Below are 14,420 nucleotides of genomic sequence, written 5' to 3'. Positions count from 1 at the left end.
TTATCCTTGTCCTTAAAGATTTTGAGCATTAAAAAAGTATAATTTTAAGTAGAAGTTGCTTAAAATATTCTTTAACATAGATAAATATTTTGAGGTAATCAGTTTCATCAAATATTTTGAGTTCATTTAACCTGTTGGGGAATACAGTGTAGGTCTGTGGATTGTAGTATAAAAATGCTAATGTGCAACATATGTGGTAAGACCCGCAGCAATGTCATAGTTTTTTGCTGAATGCAAAGTGTGGTATCCCCGAGTGCATAATACATTTTTCTATGTTTTCAGCCATCAAGTGTCACACATAGAGGCAATGATACTCCGTGCTGATGTGAGTTTTGCTTAGTATTCCACTTGTTTAGTATTTACTTCATGCCTATTGTGACTGTATACACATTTTCATTTCACTACATAGGCCACCATTTTTCTGTTCTACAGATATCTGCCACTGCAGCAGATGCTGAGCACACCCTGACCCTCCCTGCGTCCACTGATACTGCTAGGTAAGTGTCACAGGCAAGCATGGAGTATAAAACAATAAAACAGAATAAAACATACTCTCTAGTTGTTCTTTTTCTGTATTCAAAGAATATTTTAAAGAATGTTGGTAACCAGACAGTTGACAGTAGCTATTGACTTCTATTGTATTTTTTGTTTCTACTATGATAGTCATTTGGGTCTGTCAACTGTCTGGTTACCATCATTCTTTAAAAAAATCTTCTTTTCTGTTGAACAGAAGAAAATAACTCATACAGGTTTGGAACAACATGAGGATGAGTAAATCATAACAACATTTTAATTTTGGGGTGAACTATCCCTTTAATACTGCTGACAAAGTTATAAAGTGCTGTCTACATTACTCTAAGATACTCAGGTCTCTTAATGCCTCAGATCAAACGTAAACTAAATTTGATGCAAATACTGTCATAATGTCAACAACCTAGAATATTAAGGCCTATATTTGAATGCAGTGTGTTTATGTCTAAAGTGCAATTAATATTTACTTACCTCACTAATATATTATATTTCTGTGTAATTATATTGTAGATGCTCTATTTGTGTGAACCCCAAGAGAGGAACAAAAGCCAGCCAGGCAAAGGTGGTGTCCAAGCAGACAGGGACGCATGTGCATGAAAAAGGCAACAACTGTGAATCTTTAGTCACCGTCTTAAAAAACTCATGGAGTGGGGCAAAGTCACAGCATTATGTTCTGTTCAGCCTAGCCTCACTGGTGAAGCAGAAATATTGTCATTCTATGAATGGATTTTATGTTATTAGCTTTAATAAAAGCATGTTTTAAAGTTATCTTTTGTCTGAGCCATTTGTTTGCCAGCAATTTTCAGTGTTTTTTGTTTTAAAATGTAAATTATACATCATCAGTTTCTTGTAGTGTTGCAATATAAATATCACATTTGATAGTACTTTAATAAATGTTATAGTATTAAACCATTTATGAAAATTACAGCAGGAACACTAAAATAACATTATAACGGGAGGGAAACACCTGACAGTATTATACTGTACAGACTATATTTTCTACAGCACAGTACTGTAATATGTTTTACAGTATTTAACTGTTGTTTCAGATTACAGTAGGTCCACTGTAAAATTACAGCATTCTACAGGTCACGTAGCTGCCTGCAATCTACTGTAAATTAACGGGGAATTTTTTTACAGTGCATATTAGTATCTTGGTAACTTTCTTGGTAGTATCTTTTGGTAAAAAAAAACTTTTGTTGTAATGCGTGGTTTGATTATTTCTATATAACTCATCCAAGTTATTGTTAGGTCCCCCAAGTGCACAGTGAGATATGGGAGAATAGAGCATATGTTTTGTGCTGAGATACCAATCCTTTAATTGTTACGGACATACTTTTCATTGCAGACATTTGTGGAGGGCATTAATGAAAAACGTATAGTCTTGGTTGTCCCTGTCCAGACTCCTCTCCTTGTGGTCGGCAGGGGCTTAAATACTTCCACAGGCTGCTGGAGAGGTTCAGAACGTATCCGTAAACAGATCGACTCACTTGCAAAGACCTCACAGATGGAGGGGCAGCAAAATATAGGTCTGTCCCTCCATCTGCCATGCTGCTGGGAAAAAAAAAAAAACTTTGGGGCTGGCATCAGTTGAAACTCCCAACATGACCAAATGTTTTATCCACAAGAGGTGGCCAACTTTTAATTTACTATGTTTAATTATTTTATTTTTTTCTCAAATTGCATAACAGTCTTACAATATTTATGGAATATCATAATTTGTGCAAAAAAAAGTCTGATTCCAACATTTATAATCATAAGAAATGTTTCTTGAGCACCAAATTAGCATATTATCCCACATCTCACAATTCTGACATTATAACTCGCAAATTGCGAGGAAAATTCAGAATTGTGTGAAGAAAAAGTTAAAATTATCCTTTAAATTGTTTTATTCTGTGCATGGCGGAAACAAGCTTCCATAGAAAACAGAATTGTAATATTTAACAATATTCTTATACTGTGTTTTTGATCAAATAAATGACGAATCATGACGAATCATAAAAGAGACGTCTTAGTAAAATTGATCTGATAACCCCAGTGTAGTTTATATACACCGACTAGGCATAACATTATGACCACCTTCCTAATATTGTGTTGGTCGCCCTTTTGCTGCAAACAGCCCTGACCCATTGAGGCATGGACTCCATTAGACCCCTGAAGGTGTGCTGTGGTATCTGGCACCAATATGTTAGTGGCAGAGCCTTTAAGTCCTGTTGCGAAGTGTGACTTCCATGGATCGGACTTGTTTGTTCAGCACATCCCAAAGATGCTCAATTGGATTGAGATCTGGGGAATTTGGAGGCCAAGTCAACACATTAAACACGTCGTTGTGCTCCTCAAACCATTCCTGAACCATTTTTGCTTTGCGGCAGGGTGCATTATCCTGCTGTAAGAGTCCATGACCACAAGGGAATACCGTTTCCATGAAATGGTATACATGGTCTGCAACAAAGTTTGTCAGTATGTGTCTATAGCCCCTTTCACACTGCACGTCAGAAACGCAATATTCCCGGAACATTGCCGGGTCGCCTTCTGTGTGAAAGCAACCACGTCCCGGGATTGATTACCGAATTCGACCCGGGTCGGGGACCTAGTAATATTGCGGTATTCGACCCGGGACGAGCGCTGTGTGAACAAAAGCCGAAACTAATGCCGCAGCGTGTACGTAGTTATCGTGCGACTCCTAGAGCTTGTTTTTTCAATAATACAACGCTGCAGTGCCAGAAGAGCTAGTCGGTGTTTTAAACGCAGAGAGTGTTCGCATACAAAAGAAACTAAAATTAAACAAGCAGAAATGTGTGCAAACTGGACACAAGTCGAGACCACGGAGCTCCTTACTATCCGCGCTGAAGCTGAGATCGCTCGCCATTATACGTCACATCAGGATGTCACGTGTCAACTCGACCCGGGACCGTTAAGCGTTGTGTGTGAAAGCGCACATAGTACGGTATTTTGCTGGCAGTGTGAATGGACCAAATCTAGCAGCCCGGGAACAAATGCCGGGTCACATTATCCGTGTATTTGCCGGAATCGCAGTGTGAAAGGGGCTAAAGTAACATCCACGTGGATGGCAGGACACATGGTTTCCCAGCAGAATATTGCCCAAAGCATCACACGGCCTCCGTCGACTTGCCTTCATCCCATAGTGCATCCTGGTGTTATGTGTTCCCCAGTTAAGCAATGCACATTTACCCAGCCATCTACGATGTAAAAGAAAACATGATTCATCAGACCAGGCCAACTTCTTTCATCGTTTCCATGGTTCTGTTCAACATTGGGTTGGCTAAAGAGATAATCACTTGTCAATGGTCATAATGTTATGCCATAATGTTATGTCATCGATGTATGTATATGCATAATGTATTGTATGATTTTTATTTCCCAAATCGAATGTTCTCCAATTTTTTACACAGCTGCAATTCATACTGATATTTCTTGAAGTAGGTTTTATATGATATAAAAGTCTGTTATCAGGTTAGAATCGAGGCTTATAAGCACTGAGAAAATTGGAAATTTGTACCATGCATTAGTGTTTGCCCTTGCCTCAAAACTCAATGTCAGAGTAATCATACTAATGTTACCTGCAACCTCTTCACCTGCAGATTTAAACTCATAATTCTCCAGTCCATGTTAAGACTCTCCCCAGTTCATTGAATCAATGCAGTCCACAGTAATAATTTAGTATAGAGTACTGGAAGTTTTTCTTTTGTTTGATTCATTTAACAAGCTGTATTCATATAAAAGTAATAGATTCTGTCAGAGAATCCTAACTTTTAAATGAACTGTTATTAAATATTACATTAAATACTGACTATAATAGTTGTTTTTTCTTCTCCTACAAAGGCCAGCCATTAATGCATCTATTAGGTTTCTGTTCAGTCGTGGGTACTTCAGATGGCAGTTGTCCAGAGGATAGCTCGAGCCAGGTGGTAGCTGTAAGAGAGATGTTCATTACCAAGTTTGGAAAAGTATGCTGAGACTAATAGTGCTGTACTCTCACCCCATGCCGGAGCACTGGGAGAGGAGGACAAACCCAGCCACCTGTTGCACAAACCAGCCGAATGCTTTTGGGAGATATTTGGAGACGCGTGCAGACATCTGGCCCTTTCTCATCATTCTAGAATGTTGTTCTTAGTTTTCTCTGTCGGTTTTGTAGCCCCTGTTTTAATAGTCAACCGAGTTTGATATTTATATACTGTTGAACGTTTAGGGTCACCAAGACCTTTTTATGTTTTTAAAAGGTCATACAGCAATATTGAGAAATATTATTACAATCTTATTTATTTTCTATTTTAATACATTTTAAAATGTAATTTATTCCTGCGGTGGGAAAGCGACATTTTCAGCAGCCATTTTCCCAATCACAATATGTCACACAAGCATTCTAATTATAATAATATTAATAATAAATATTTATTTGTATAGCACTTTTCATATAAGGAATGCAACTCAAAGTGCTTCACAAGCATAAAAACAAATAATGGGGGTGCAAAATCACACAATGTCACTGTAAAAATATTTTAAAAAACAACTATAAAAGGTTCACAATGCCTCGCCACCCAGGGAATGAGGACAGTTCCACTGTACCCTTTCCCCAACCCTGTCCATCTTGCAGATAGAATTTGAATTAACCTCAGATTTGAGACAAAACATCTCCTCGTAATGAGGCTCTTGGCTTTGTTGTCTTAATTGATGTGATGTGACTTATATAATTGCAGTGTCACATTGTTCAGGGCTGCAGAAGGCAAATTATGTGTCGTCGCAGCGAAAGCAACGCTGTTACTTGAACCCCCGCGCCCGCCCTCCTTCTTTTAGACGACGGTTCTGTGTGAGCCCTTCTTAATGACAAGGGTGTGTGTTATTGTGTGAAGACCTGTTATTTTCTGACGCCGGTGCAATTTAACACATCACAGCTCATGGTGGATTAAAGCAAAACAGGTCTTTGTGAGAAAATAAAGCCCACCCTGACACTAGCTGTCTACTTAATGACCTCCTCCTTCAGAAGACTGGTCCTCTTTATGCTTCGAGGGTGTTTTGTTTGCACACACTGTTCTTGGAATGACTTCTCTGGTGTGGTAGTTTGGAAAATGGTCGCCTAACATCTTTCTCTCGCGCTCCAACGGAAGCATTGCTCCTCATTTTCATTTCTGCTGGTCTTTCTTTAGCACACAGGCTCTCAAGCTTTAATAAATCACATCCCCCTCAGAGGAGAACTACTTCTGAAAGACAACCGAAATTTACCAATATTGATAGGAAGAAGAGGGAAGGAGTCTGGAAGTGACGCTGGACTTGAACTCGCATTCTTCCCACGTCTTCATCACTCTGATTAGATTTAAAGTTAGGTGCAGTCCATATGTTCCGTACACTTTTAGAAGGAGACTCACAACCAAAACTCTTTTCTCACGGGTCTCAAATGCAGTTCAGAGAAAAGAGTAGCCTGCCACTCTTGTCTGTGTTGAGAGCCGTCTCTGATGAAATCTCTGGCAACCAACCCAAAAACATTATTGTTACAGGAAAAGCAGCCATTAAGAGACTTTTGGAAATAACATTTGTAAAAATGCTGTGTAAGTAATTAATAAAATAATGAAGAGATAAGAAATGTTAACATGTTTCTTCTAAGCACTGTACTTTTTGTTTTATGTATTATTTACCTTTTATATGACCTTTTACCAGGTTATTATTGCTACTTCTGCATGTCTTATATATATATATATATATATATATATATATATATATATATATATATATATATATATATATATATATATATATATATATATATATAACATTTTATTTCTTTTAGATTATATAGTTCATATTTATTACATTTATTAAACTCAAATTTCAGTCATTTTTTTTTCAAATTTTACAGTAAAAAGAGCTGAACATTTATTTTCTATCCTTATTTTATGCCTCTGATTTGAACGCTCTGTATGAAGGGGCGTGTCTGCTGTGAGACTTCAGTGTAAACGCCCACTGCTGTGATTGGCTGACATCTTTGCCTTTATGAAATAAGAAATACATGGTGAACCCTCTTGAATACTTTTTTTTACTATTACAGCTGGCGAGATTAATGAACTGTGAATAGTGTTGATTATAGCATTATGTTTAGATCTATTCCCATCACATGAAAGGTTGCAGTGATGAGCATTTAGCAGATGACAGTCTGTTGATCATGCAAATGCAGTGATATCATTATTGCAACACAATTTCTGCACTCTCACGAAGGCTTTCACCATAAATAACAAAGACAAACACGATGCAAATACAGAGCTCCGTTGTGCAGTGGAACAGCATCAGTGTTACACAACAGGAGATTTGGCAAATGTCCAGATAAACTCACGCTGTGTGTTTTGACAGCTCCAGCCATTGTAAAGGGAGGGTTCTTTGATCGCTTTATTCGCTTTCTGTATGTAGTTTAATCACAGTTTCATGTGGTGATGTTGACATAGAAGCTGTTTTTTTTAATAACAAGGAATTTTTGAGTTTTGAAACTTAGAATTTTTTGAAACTTTGAATTTTTGAGTTTTGAAAGGATATTGTTAGTATAACGACCTCTTAACTGTTAAACTATAATTTAACATTTGAATTCTCAGTTCATGAACCTTTTTTAGTTAAAGCTGCACTTTTTTTGATTTATTAAAAATTGTTCAAAATAAATTTTTGAACAAGTACATAACCGACCAGTGTTCAAAACTATCTCCTTACCTTAGCCCGATTAACAACAGAAAGTTTCTAATAATGTGTTATAATTTGAATGGTGCTTATAGCTTTCTGTAGTATTGTTACATTTTGCCATGAACCAATCACATGCCAGCGGCAATGTATGCTGTTTCTTTGTTGGCTATAGCACTTGCCAGTAAAGTTTATGCAAATTAGCCACAGAGAATGGAGTTGTGTGTTTTCTGCCGGAGAGTTAACACTCACGTCATGGACATAAAACAAGTTTAATAAATCCTCATGCTAAATGAACATTCTGCGTGCACCCAGAGCCTCCTTGTACACTTCATCAATTGTAAACATAACACTTTCCACGGGAAATTCAAGCATACCGCCATTTGCCTCTGCGTCATTGCGTCACGTCTGTATACATAAAGGTCCCGGGTAGGCTATATCGCATGTGAGGATGCTGCAGGTGGCAGATCATTTATAGCCTTTTCTCACAGCAGCTGGAATAATTACATTTATTATTTTGATGGTGGATCGTTATCCATAAGGTTCAAGTGACAATCCTCACTGACCACTGGAGATTCATTCATAGTCAAAAGCAAAAAGAGTAAACTGTATGTAAATGTACAGATAATGCTAATACACACTAAATACACATAGTCGCACAATTCTGTATAACAATAATAATAATTTGCATGGTTTGATGTGATATGAGCGAAGCGGTCATTAGATATAGTCATTGTTGGTAGCGTGATTTTTGTAATGCTTTTTTTCTCTGTTGGTCAATAAAAAAATGGCAGACATGAAAGGGATAGTTCACCCAAAAATTACATTTCTGTCATCATTTACTCACCCTTATGTTTTTTTACTCACCCTTATGTTTCACCCTTATGTTTTTCAAACCTGTATGAGTTTCTTTCTTCTGCTGAACATTAAAGAAGATATTTGGAAGAATGTTTGTAACCAAGCAGATAGAACAATCATTCACTACCATAGTAGGGGGGAAAATACTAGTCAATGGTTGTTCTATCTGTTTTGTTGCAAACAATCTTTAGAATATCTCCAGAATATCAAAGAAACTCATAGAGGTTTGGAACAACATTGAGTAAATGACAGAATTTTAATTTCTGGGTGAACTATCACTTTAAGTTTCTTACTAATTCAGAGGCCATTTTCCAGTGAAAATTCTTATTTTGATACCAGTGCAATGACTGACAGCCACACATACTCCTCAAGTTTGGATTCATCCGCGCTGAGGAGCCGTGCCGATGCACAACCCACATAAAGATGATGATTCTGCAGGTAACTGCAATTGCAGGCTTCAAACAGAGATGGCGACAAAAACTTATGGACTGCAGCTTTAATTCTCAATAATTAGGGCCAGAGCACCGATCGTGTGCGAACCCTAATGGAATTGCTCTGTGTATTAATAGTCTTTTCTTTAATTATTTCTCTCTCTCTCTCTCTCTCTCTCTCTCTCTCTCTCTCTCTCTCTCTCTCTCTCTCTCTCTCTCTCTCTCTCTCTCTCTCTCTCTCTCCCTCTCTCTCTCTCCCTCTCTCTCTCTCTCTCTCTCTCCCTCTCTCTCTCTCCCTGTTTGTCGTGCTCCCTAGGCTGCTTATCATATCACTCTTCCTAATGTGGCAGTTCTCATAAAGACAAGTATAAAGGCGGCTTATTTGGCAGCTGGAGTTTGAGCAGTAATTACGCAGTGTACCTTTATGATGCTCCTGTTCGCCAGCTGACCCCTCACGAGCCTGCAGAAGAATTAATTTTTGTGCCAGTGGAACCCTGGTCACTGTTACCTAATTAAAATCCATCCTAATATGGTACGCATGGATTTACTACAGCATTGTGCAACCTCGCTCTCTCACCGCTCGCTTTCTTGATTTTTTTTTTCTTCTTCCTTCTTCTTTCTGTCGCTCCCACTATCCCCACGTGTCACTATGTGCCTCTGGCTCACTCACGGCTTGATTCATTGTGATTTGCGGTTTGTAAAGACCTCATACAAAAGGGCAGCCCTGAGTTCACGGGTTTGCAGTGTGCCACGCTGTTTCTCTGACAGATGTGATCTTGACAGAGTAGGATCAGACAGCTCCCGTAAAACATCTCTGTTCCCATCTCCACGTTGAACACGTGCGGTCGCTTAAGTCTCCATATGTGACCCGGGGCTGCGAGCTGGTATGTTGATATGGTGGGCCGCTTGCCGCAGCTCATGTGCCCGCTGTGGTGAGCTATCACAAGCTATCCCGTCTGTCTCTCTCCATAGGGCACCACTTGTAGCGCAGCGCCCCCAGCTTGTGGCTTCTCTGCCACTGTGCTCAGCTATAGTTTGTTGTTCTGGGCGTAGCTAACGTGATTACACAGTAATTAGTGCTTTAATTGCATGCCATTGAATGGAAATTGGCGGGGCTGAAGATTCTGTTTAAATAGATTCTGAGATTTTCACATAGTGGATTGATTTATGATAAACTTTTGTGTGTACAGTCCGATTAATAAGTGAATGCCTCAGCCTACAAAAAAATGATAATGTCTTTTTGTAGAAAGGCATTTTCAGTGTTTTTTCAGATGAACATTACTATTACCAAATTAAAAAAGATTCCGCTAATAAATAACTCTTTCCCCGCCATTGACGGTATTTCCATGTGTTATACAGAAGGGGCGCTATTACACATCTTCTGAAGAGTTGTCAAGTCCGCTTATAATACACAACTTTGAGCCTAATATTTTTTGTAAGTTGTGTTGAAAAATCACAGGTCAAGGGCATAGACTATATGAAAAGTCTATTCCATTATAGAAAGTGATGTCACCAGTGTCCAGATATCTTGAGTCTCGAGTCTGCGCAGTATAGTGTGCGTGAAGTGGAGCCTCAATATAAAGCTCCTGCCCATAGACTGCTCTCACCTAATCAATCACATGCCCCTGAACTTTTGTAAAATCAACAGTTTTGGAAATGTATAAATTAAAGATAAAGCTCCAATCTCCTTCTGAAGTTCCAGAAAAAAGTTGGCGCCTCAGTGACTACTTCGCTCAGAGAAGCTGCCAATCGCAGCTGTCAATCATAACTTCACTCCCCTGTTTTTATAGCATCAAATAACTAACTAAAACCAAACTTATTTAAGGCGAGACACTACAGGTGAATAGGGATTTTTTTTAAATTACTAGATTTCACTATGAGACTTTTCCAGTTTATTACTGGCATAAACATAAGAAAAAAATGTATTACAAGTTTTGTATAAAATAATGTTTAATATGCAAATGAGGCATTGTATACTTAAATATATACTCATTTGCATATATTTCCACAAACAAAATCTGGAAATTGGAAAGGACCAGGTCCAAAATTCTTGATTCTATTTGTTGACATATTAGATGAGAGGGCTTTTACAGAGGGGATTCTGGATATCTTATTTTTTGCTCTAGTAAATTATAGAAACCGACAATAGCCTTGAAAAATCAATTGTTGCCATATTTTTTGGAGTAAAAACACCTATAACTCAAGATAGGAGTTATATATCAACAAATCCCTCTGTAAAAGCCTTCACAATATAGTTAAGTATAAGACTAGAAAAGTTGGTGCTTGTAGATGCTACTGAAGTGGAAATATCTAACTCTGAGTGTGAGAAAAAACTCATTTTAAAAAAACCGCCTTTAAAGTTTTGTATCGTATAATTGCATACATTTCCCCCAACCTAAAACAAAATATATATTCACTTTGTTTATATCAACAGTGTATAACATTTAAAACACATGTAAATTAATAAATTAATAAATTATTAATAGCAAAAGCCTTATGCTGAAGCGAACTACCTTAACAAACACACATCATAACAGTCACAAAAACAGCAAAAAACGGTCCCTGTTTGCTGTATGTCCATCTATAATGATTTCAATCTAATTCTGACAGGGTTTTGTCATCTAATCTGTTGTTGTTTACTTTCTTTTTATCATCCCTTGCTTCTTTGTCCTTTCTGTGAGCGTTTATGAGCCTATTTCGGCGTTGTCTGCATTTTCTCTCAGGCAGAGAATACTCAAGGAAGCGGCGGCACGTGTGACGTAGTGTGAAATTCACATCGGCCAATCAGATGTGATTTTCGGCTGCAAACTTTCGCCGTTGGTTAGTTCTACAAAGGAAATGCCCATATTTGGATAAGATAGTCGCATACACATCACTGAGAGCTTTACAATGATACCAGGCATGTGTGAATTGAGACGGCACAGGAGCTCGCGTTAGAATAACTTTGATTTCGGGTAAAAATGTAATGGCGCAAGTTGACAAAATATAGTGAATTAACCACATTAATGTGTAATGTCGACATATTTTTTATTTTGACATGAAAGGTTACATGTTAAGAGCAAATTAGCCCAAAATTTCAAATATTGACCACTGCATGAAAAAACGATGTTTTCACCTGCCGTGTCTCGCCTTAAAGAACGGACTCTTGGACTAACATTAGCGTGATTAAAAAAAATGTAAAAATAAAACTTTAGGTTTTTTTTTTTCTATGTCCCATTACATTACATGGAGAGGGTGGGATTATGACGTATACTGCATCCAGCCACCTAGAGGTGATCGAAACACTTTGGCTTCACTTTTCAAGACTCGTGTGGCACGCTTGGTCGAGGGTTTGTTTTCTTTTTCGTTTATGGTTGCCTTATTTCTCCAGTGCATTGATTGACACTGTCTGCTCACAAATAATAGCACATCAATGAATTAATAAAAGTTCTGAAGCGTAATTTGTCCTCCTACAAATCGTCCCCTCCACACGCTTTGGGGAAAAATCGCATTCAGCGTGCAGTCGTGTGCAACGTTGTAATCCAAGCAATGATGGTTAGTAGACGTAAATAGATGTATGTACATTTTCACAAACAATGTCACCAACAGAGATGTACAGAGATAGGGGGAACATGGGAGGTGATGGACTGTGCAGGGGAGAAGAGGGACCTAATTTTAAATTTTAATTTTTTAAAATAAATTGTATAATGTATTGATCATTACAGACTTAAAAACAAAAACAAAACAAGTAATCCACTGACAGTAGATACATATGGTTCGTATTTATTTTATTATAAATATGTGGCAATATTACAGCTCCCCCTTAGTGCTTTTGTCTTTCTCCTTTTCCATCTCAAAACCTATTCTGCTTTCCAAATGATTTTTGTAAACAGGTTTTTGATTATTCAAAAACCTGATGATTGATGATTTTTGTAAACTAATTTCTGTTTTTACTTTTCAAACGCATGTGGTTTCAGTTTAATAAATTGCAGGTTCCTTTATTGATGATTCATTTATTGATGGGCTTATTTTGAAGCTGCGGTTGCTTATTTGTCTTGCAAGAATTGGCAAAACATATCAAAACACATGTAAAGTAGAAACAAGCGATGGAATACACACACACACTTATATAAATATGGTTTATTTAAAAACAGAGGCATTGTTCATAGCGTTAACATTGTTTTTATTTAACTTTTTGTTTAATTCAATTTTATTTTAAAGTAACACAATGGAAGTAAATGAGCCAGAAACAGAAAGGTGTATTTTTTACCATTTTTTTTTTTTTTAGCTGTGCAGTCTAAATTGTATTTTTTGAGGTGGGTGAAATTTTCAGGGGGATAATGAGGATGTCCATGTATGTGCCATGAGAGAGTTATCGGGTACCAATGCCACAAGGTTGTGACATGAAGTTTGGATTATAATTTAGACTGGGTCAGTAAGCAATTTTCTTTCTCTGTAGTCCAATGCCAAAACATATAATTTATTATACATCTTATGGCTATACTTTTGAATCAATGTTCATTTTAATTTTAAATTAGTTGCTGTAATTGCATTTTCAATATTATTTTTTACAAATGATTTCAACAGAACTTAATATGTTTTGAAACTGGAATATTCTTTAAATATGATGACGACTCTGACTAAGGTCATTCATTTTTTGGTTTGTGTGTAAATTTTGTTTGTTCGGGGGATTAATATTACTTTAGTTTTCTTATACCCAGGCTAGGATTTGTAGGTATTTTTGGCTGTAGACTTGATTAACCCTCATTTACTCACTGGAGATTCCTTAAGGCAGATGCTGTGGCAATCTCTCGGTGGTCACTCTACTATGCTTGTTAACTCGGCATGCATGTGAATCACATGAGTGTATCTTGCTGTGATCTGGGGCGTGAGGGGACATAATTGACAGATTGATATTTCATTCCTCCATTGTTTAGCCAAACAGCCTCCTCACTCATACACATTGACTCCCTCTTGCCCTTCAGGTGTTGATTAAAATATTTCCAGTTCCCACCCCTCGTCCATTGTTCACAATCATGTGCATCTGTAATGAGAGCTTTAAGGCTTCATGAAAAACTAACTCTTGGAAACCAACAGCCAAAATCTAAAATTAACACTCGCCCAGAGCCAGATGCAAGTAACAATGTTTTTGGTTAATGAATTTACTCAAATTACCGGAAACTTTCTAGGAACTACAATTAGGGATGTCCAAGCTGATCTTAGAGATCAGGGGGCGTATATTTTTCACAATTTCGTATTACAGAAGCAAATCTTAACTTCATTTAGAATTCTTATCCTATCTTAAAAATCTCATCTTATTAGGAAATCTTAAACTGCTCTACTGATTTTGGTAATCAACTGGCAGGTCTGTTACCAAGCAACCAACAACACGCAAGCTTCTGAGGTAACGTTAAACCTAAAATCAAAATGGAGAAACAACAGTGTGCTTTTAATTTCAGTGAAGCAGATATTGAATATTTGATAAGCTCCGTTGAAAAGTTAAAGCCTGTTTTATCAATCACCTTTACTCTGCGTTACTCACTTGAAGAATGACCGGTAATGCACCTTGTCTGCTAGTTGGCCTCTGTAATGTTGTTCGCAATTCGTCACCTAACTGCAAAGTCATGTGTCCTGGGAGTATTTTATCATCAAAGCACAGCACATCCTCTGGGTCCTCCAGAAGTCTCTCCACCATCAAACATCGCTGCTCTACTTAATAAATGTAATCCTCTCTTAAAAAATATTTCAAAAAGTTTTGAAGTTAGGATACCAGTAGGGTTGTCCTAAAGTTAAAACAGCTTTTAGGATGTTTTGTCGAGTTGGGATGCTTCTGTAAAACCCGTTTCCTATCCATAGTTAAGATAAGATTATTCATTTAAGACATGTCATTCTGTTAAAGCTTTTGTCCTGAGGTCCTAACTGAAATTGCCATGGTTAAAAAACAGA

At 37.4% G+C, this 14,420-nt stretch overlaps 1 protein-coding gene and 1 long non-coding RNA gene across 4 annotated transcripts in view; both read left to right on the top strand.

The window, feature by feature from the left end:
- Nucleotides 1-14,420, top strand: part of iqsec1b (IQ motif and Sec7 domain ArfGEF 1b) — a 246,199-nt gene that overhangs the window by 113,505 nt on the left and 118,274 nt on the right. The window lies entirely within an intron of this gene.
- Nucleotides 159-1,299, top strand: LOC137058224 (uncharacterized). The gene is made up of 3 exons (XR_010900627.1): nucleotides 159-325; nucleotides 433-497; nucleotides 1,042-1,299. It is a non-coding gene; the product is annotated as an uncharacterized lncRNA (long non-coding RNA).

Source organism: Pseudorasbora parva, chromosome 22 (assembly GCF_024679245.1).
Source record: "Pseudorasbora parva isolate DD20220531a chromosome 22, ASM2467924v1, whole genome shotgun sequence".
Lineage (NCBI taxonomy): Eukaryota > Metazoa > Chordata > Actinopteri > Cypriniformes > Gobionidae > Pseudorasbora > Pseudorasbora parva.
The sequence above is the reverse complement of the archived record's forward strand: the minus strand, read 5'-3'. Positions and strand labels throughout refer to the sequence as shown.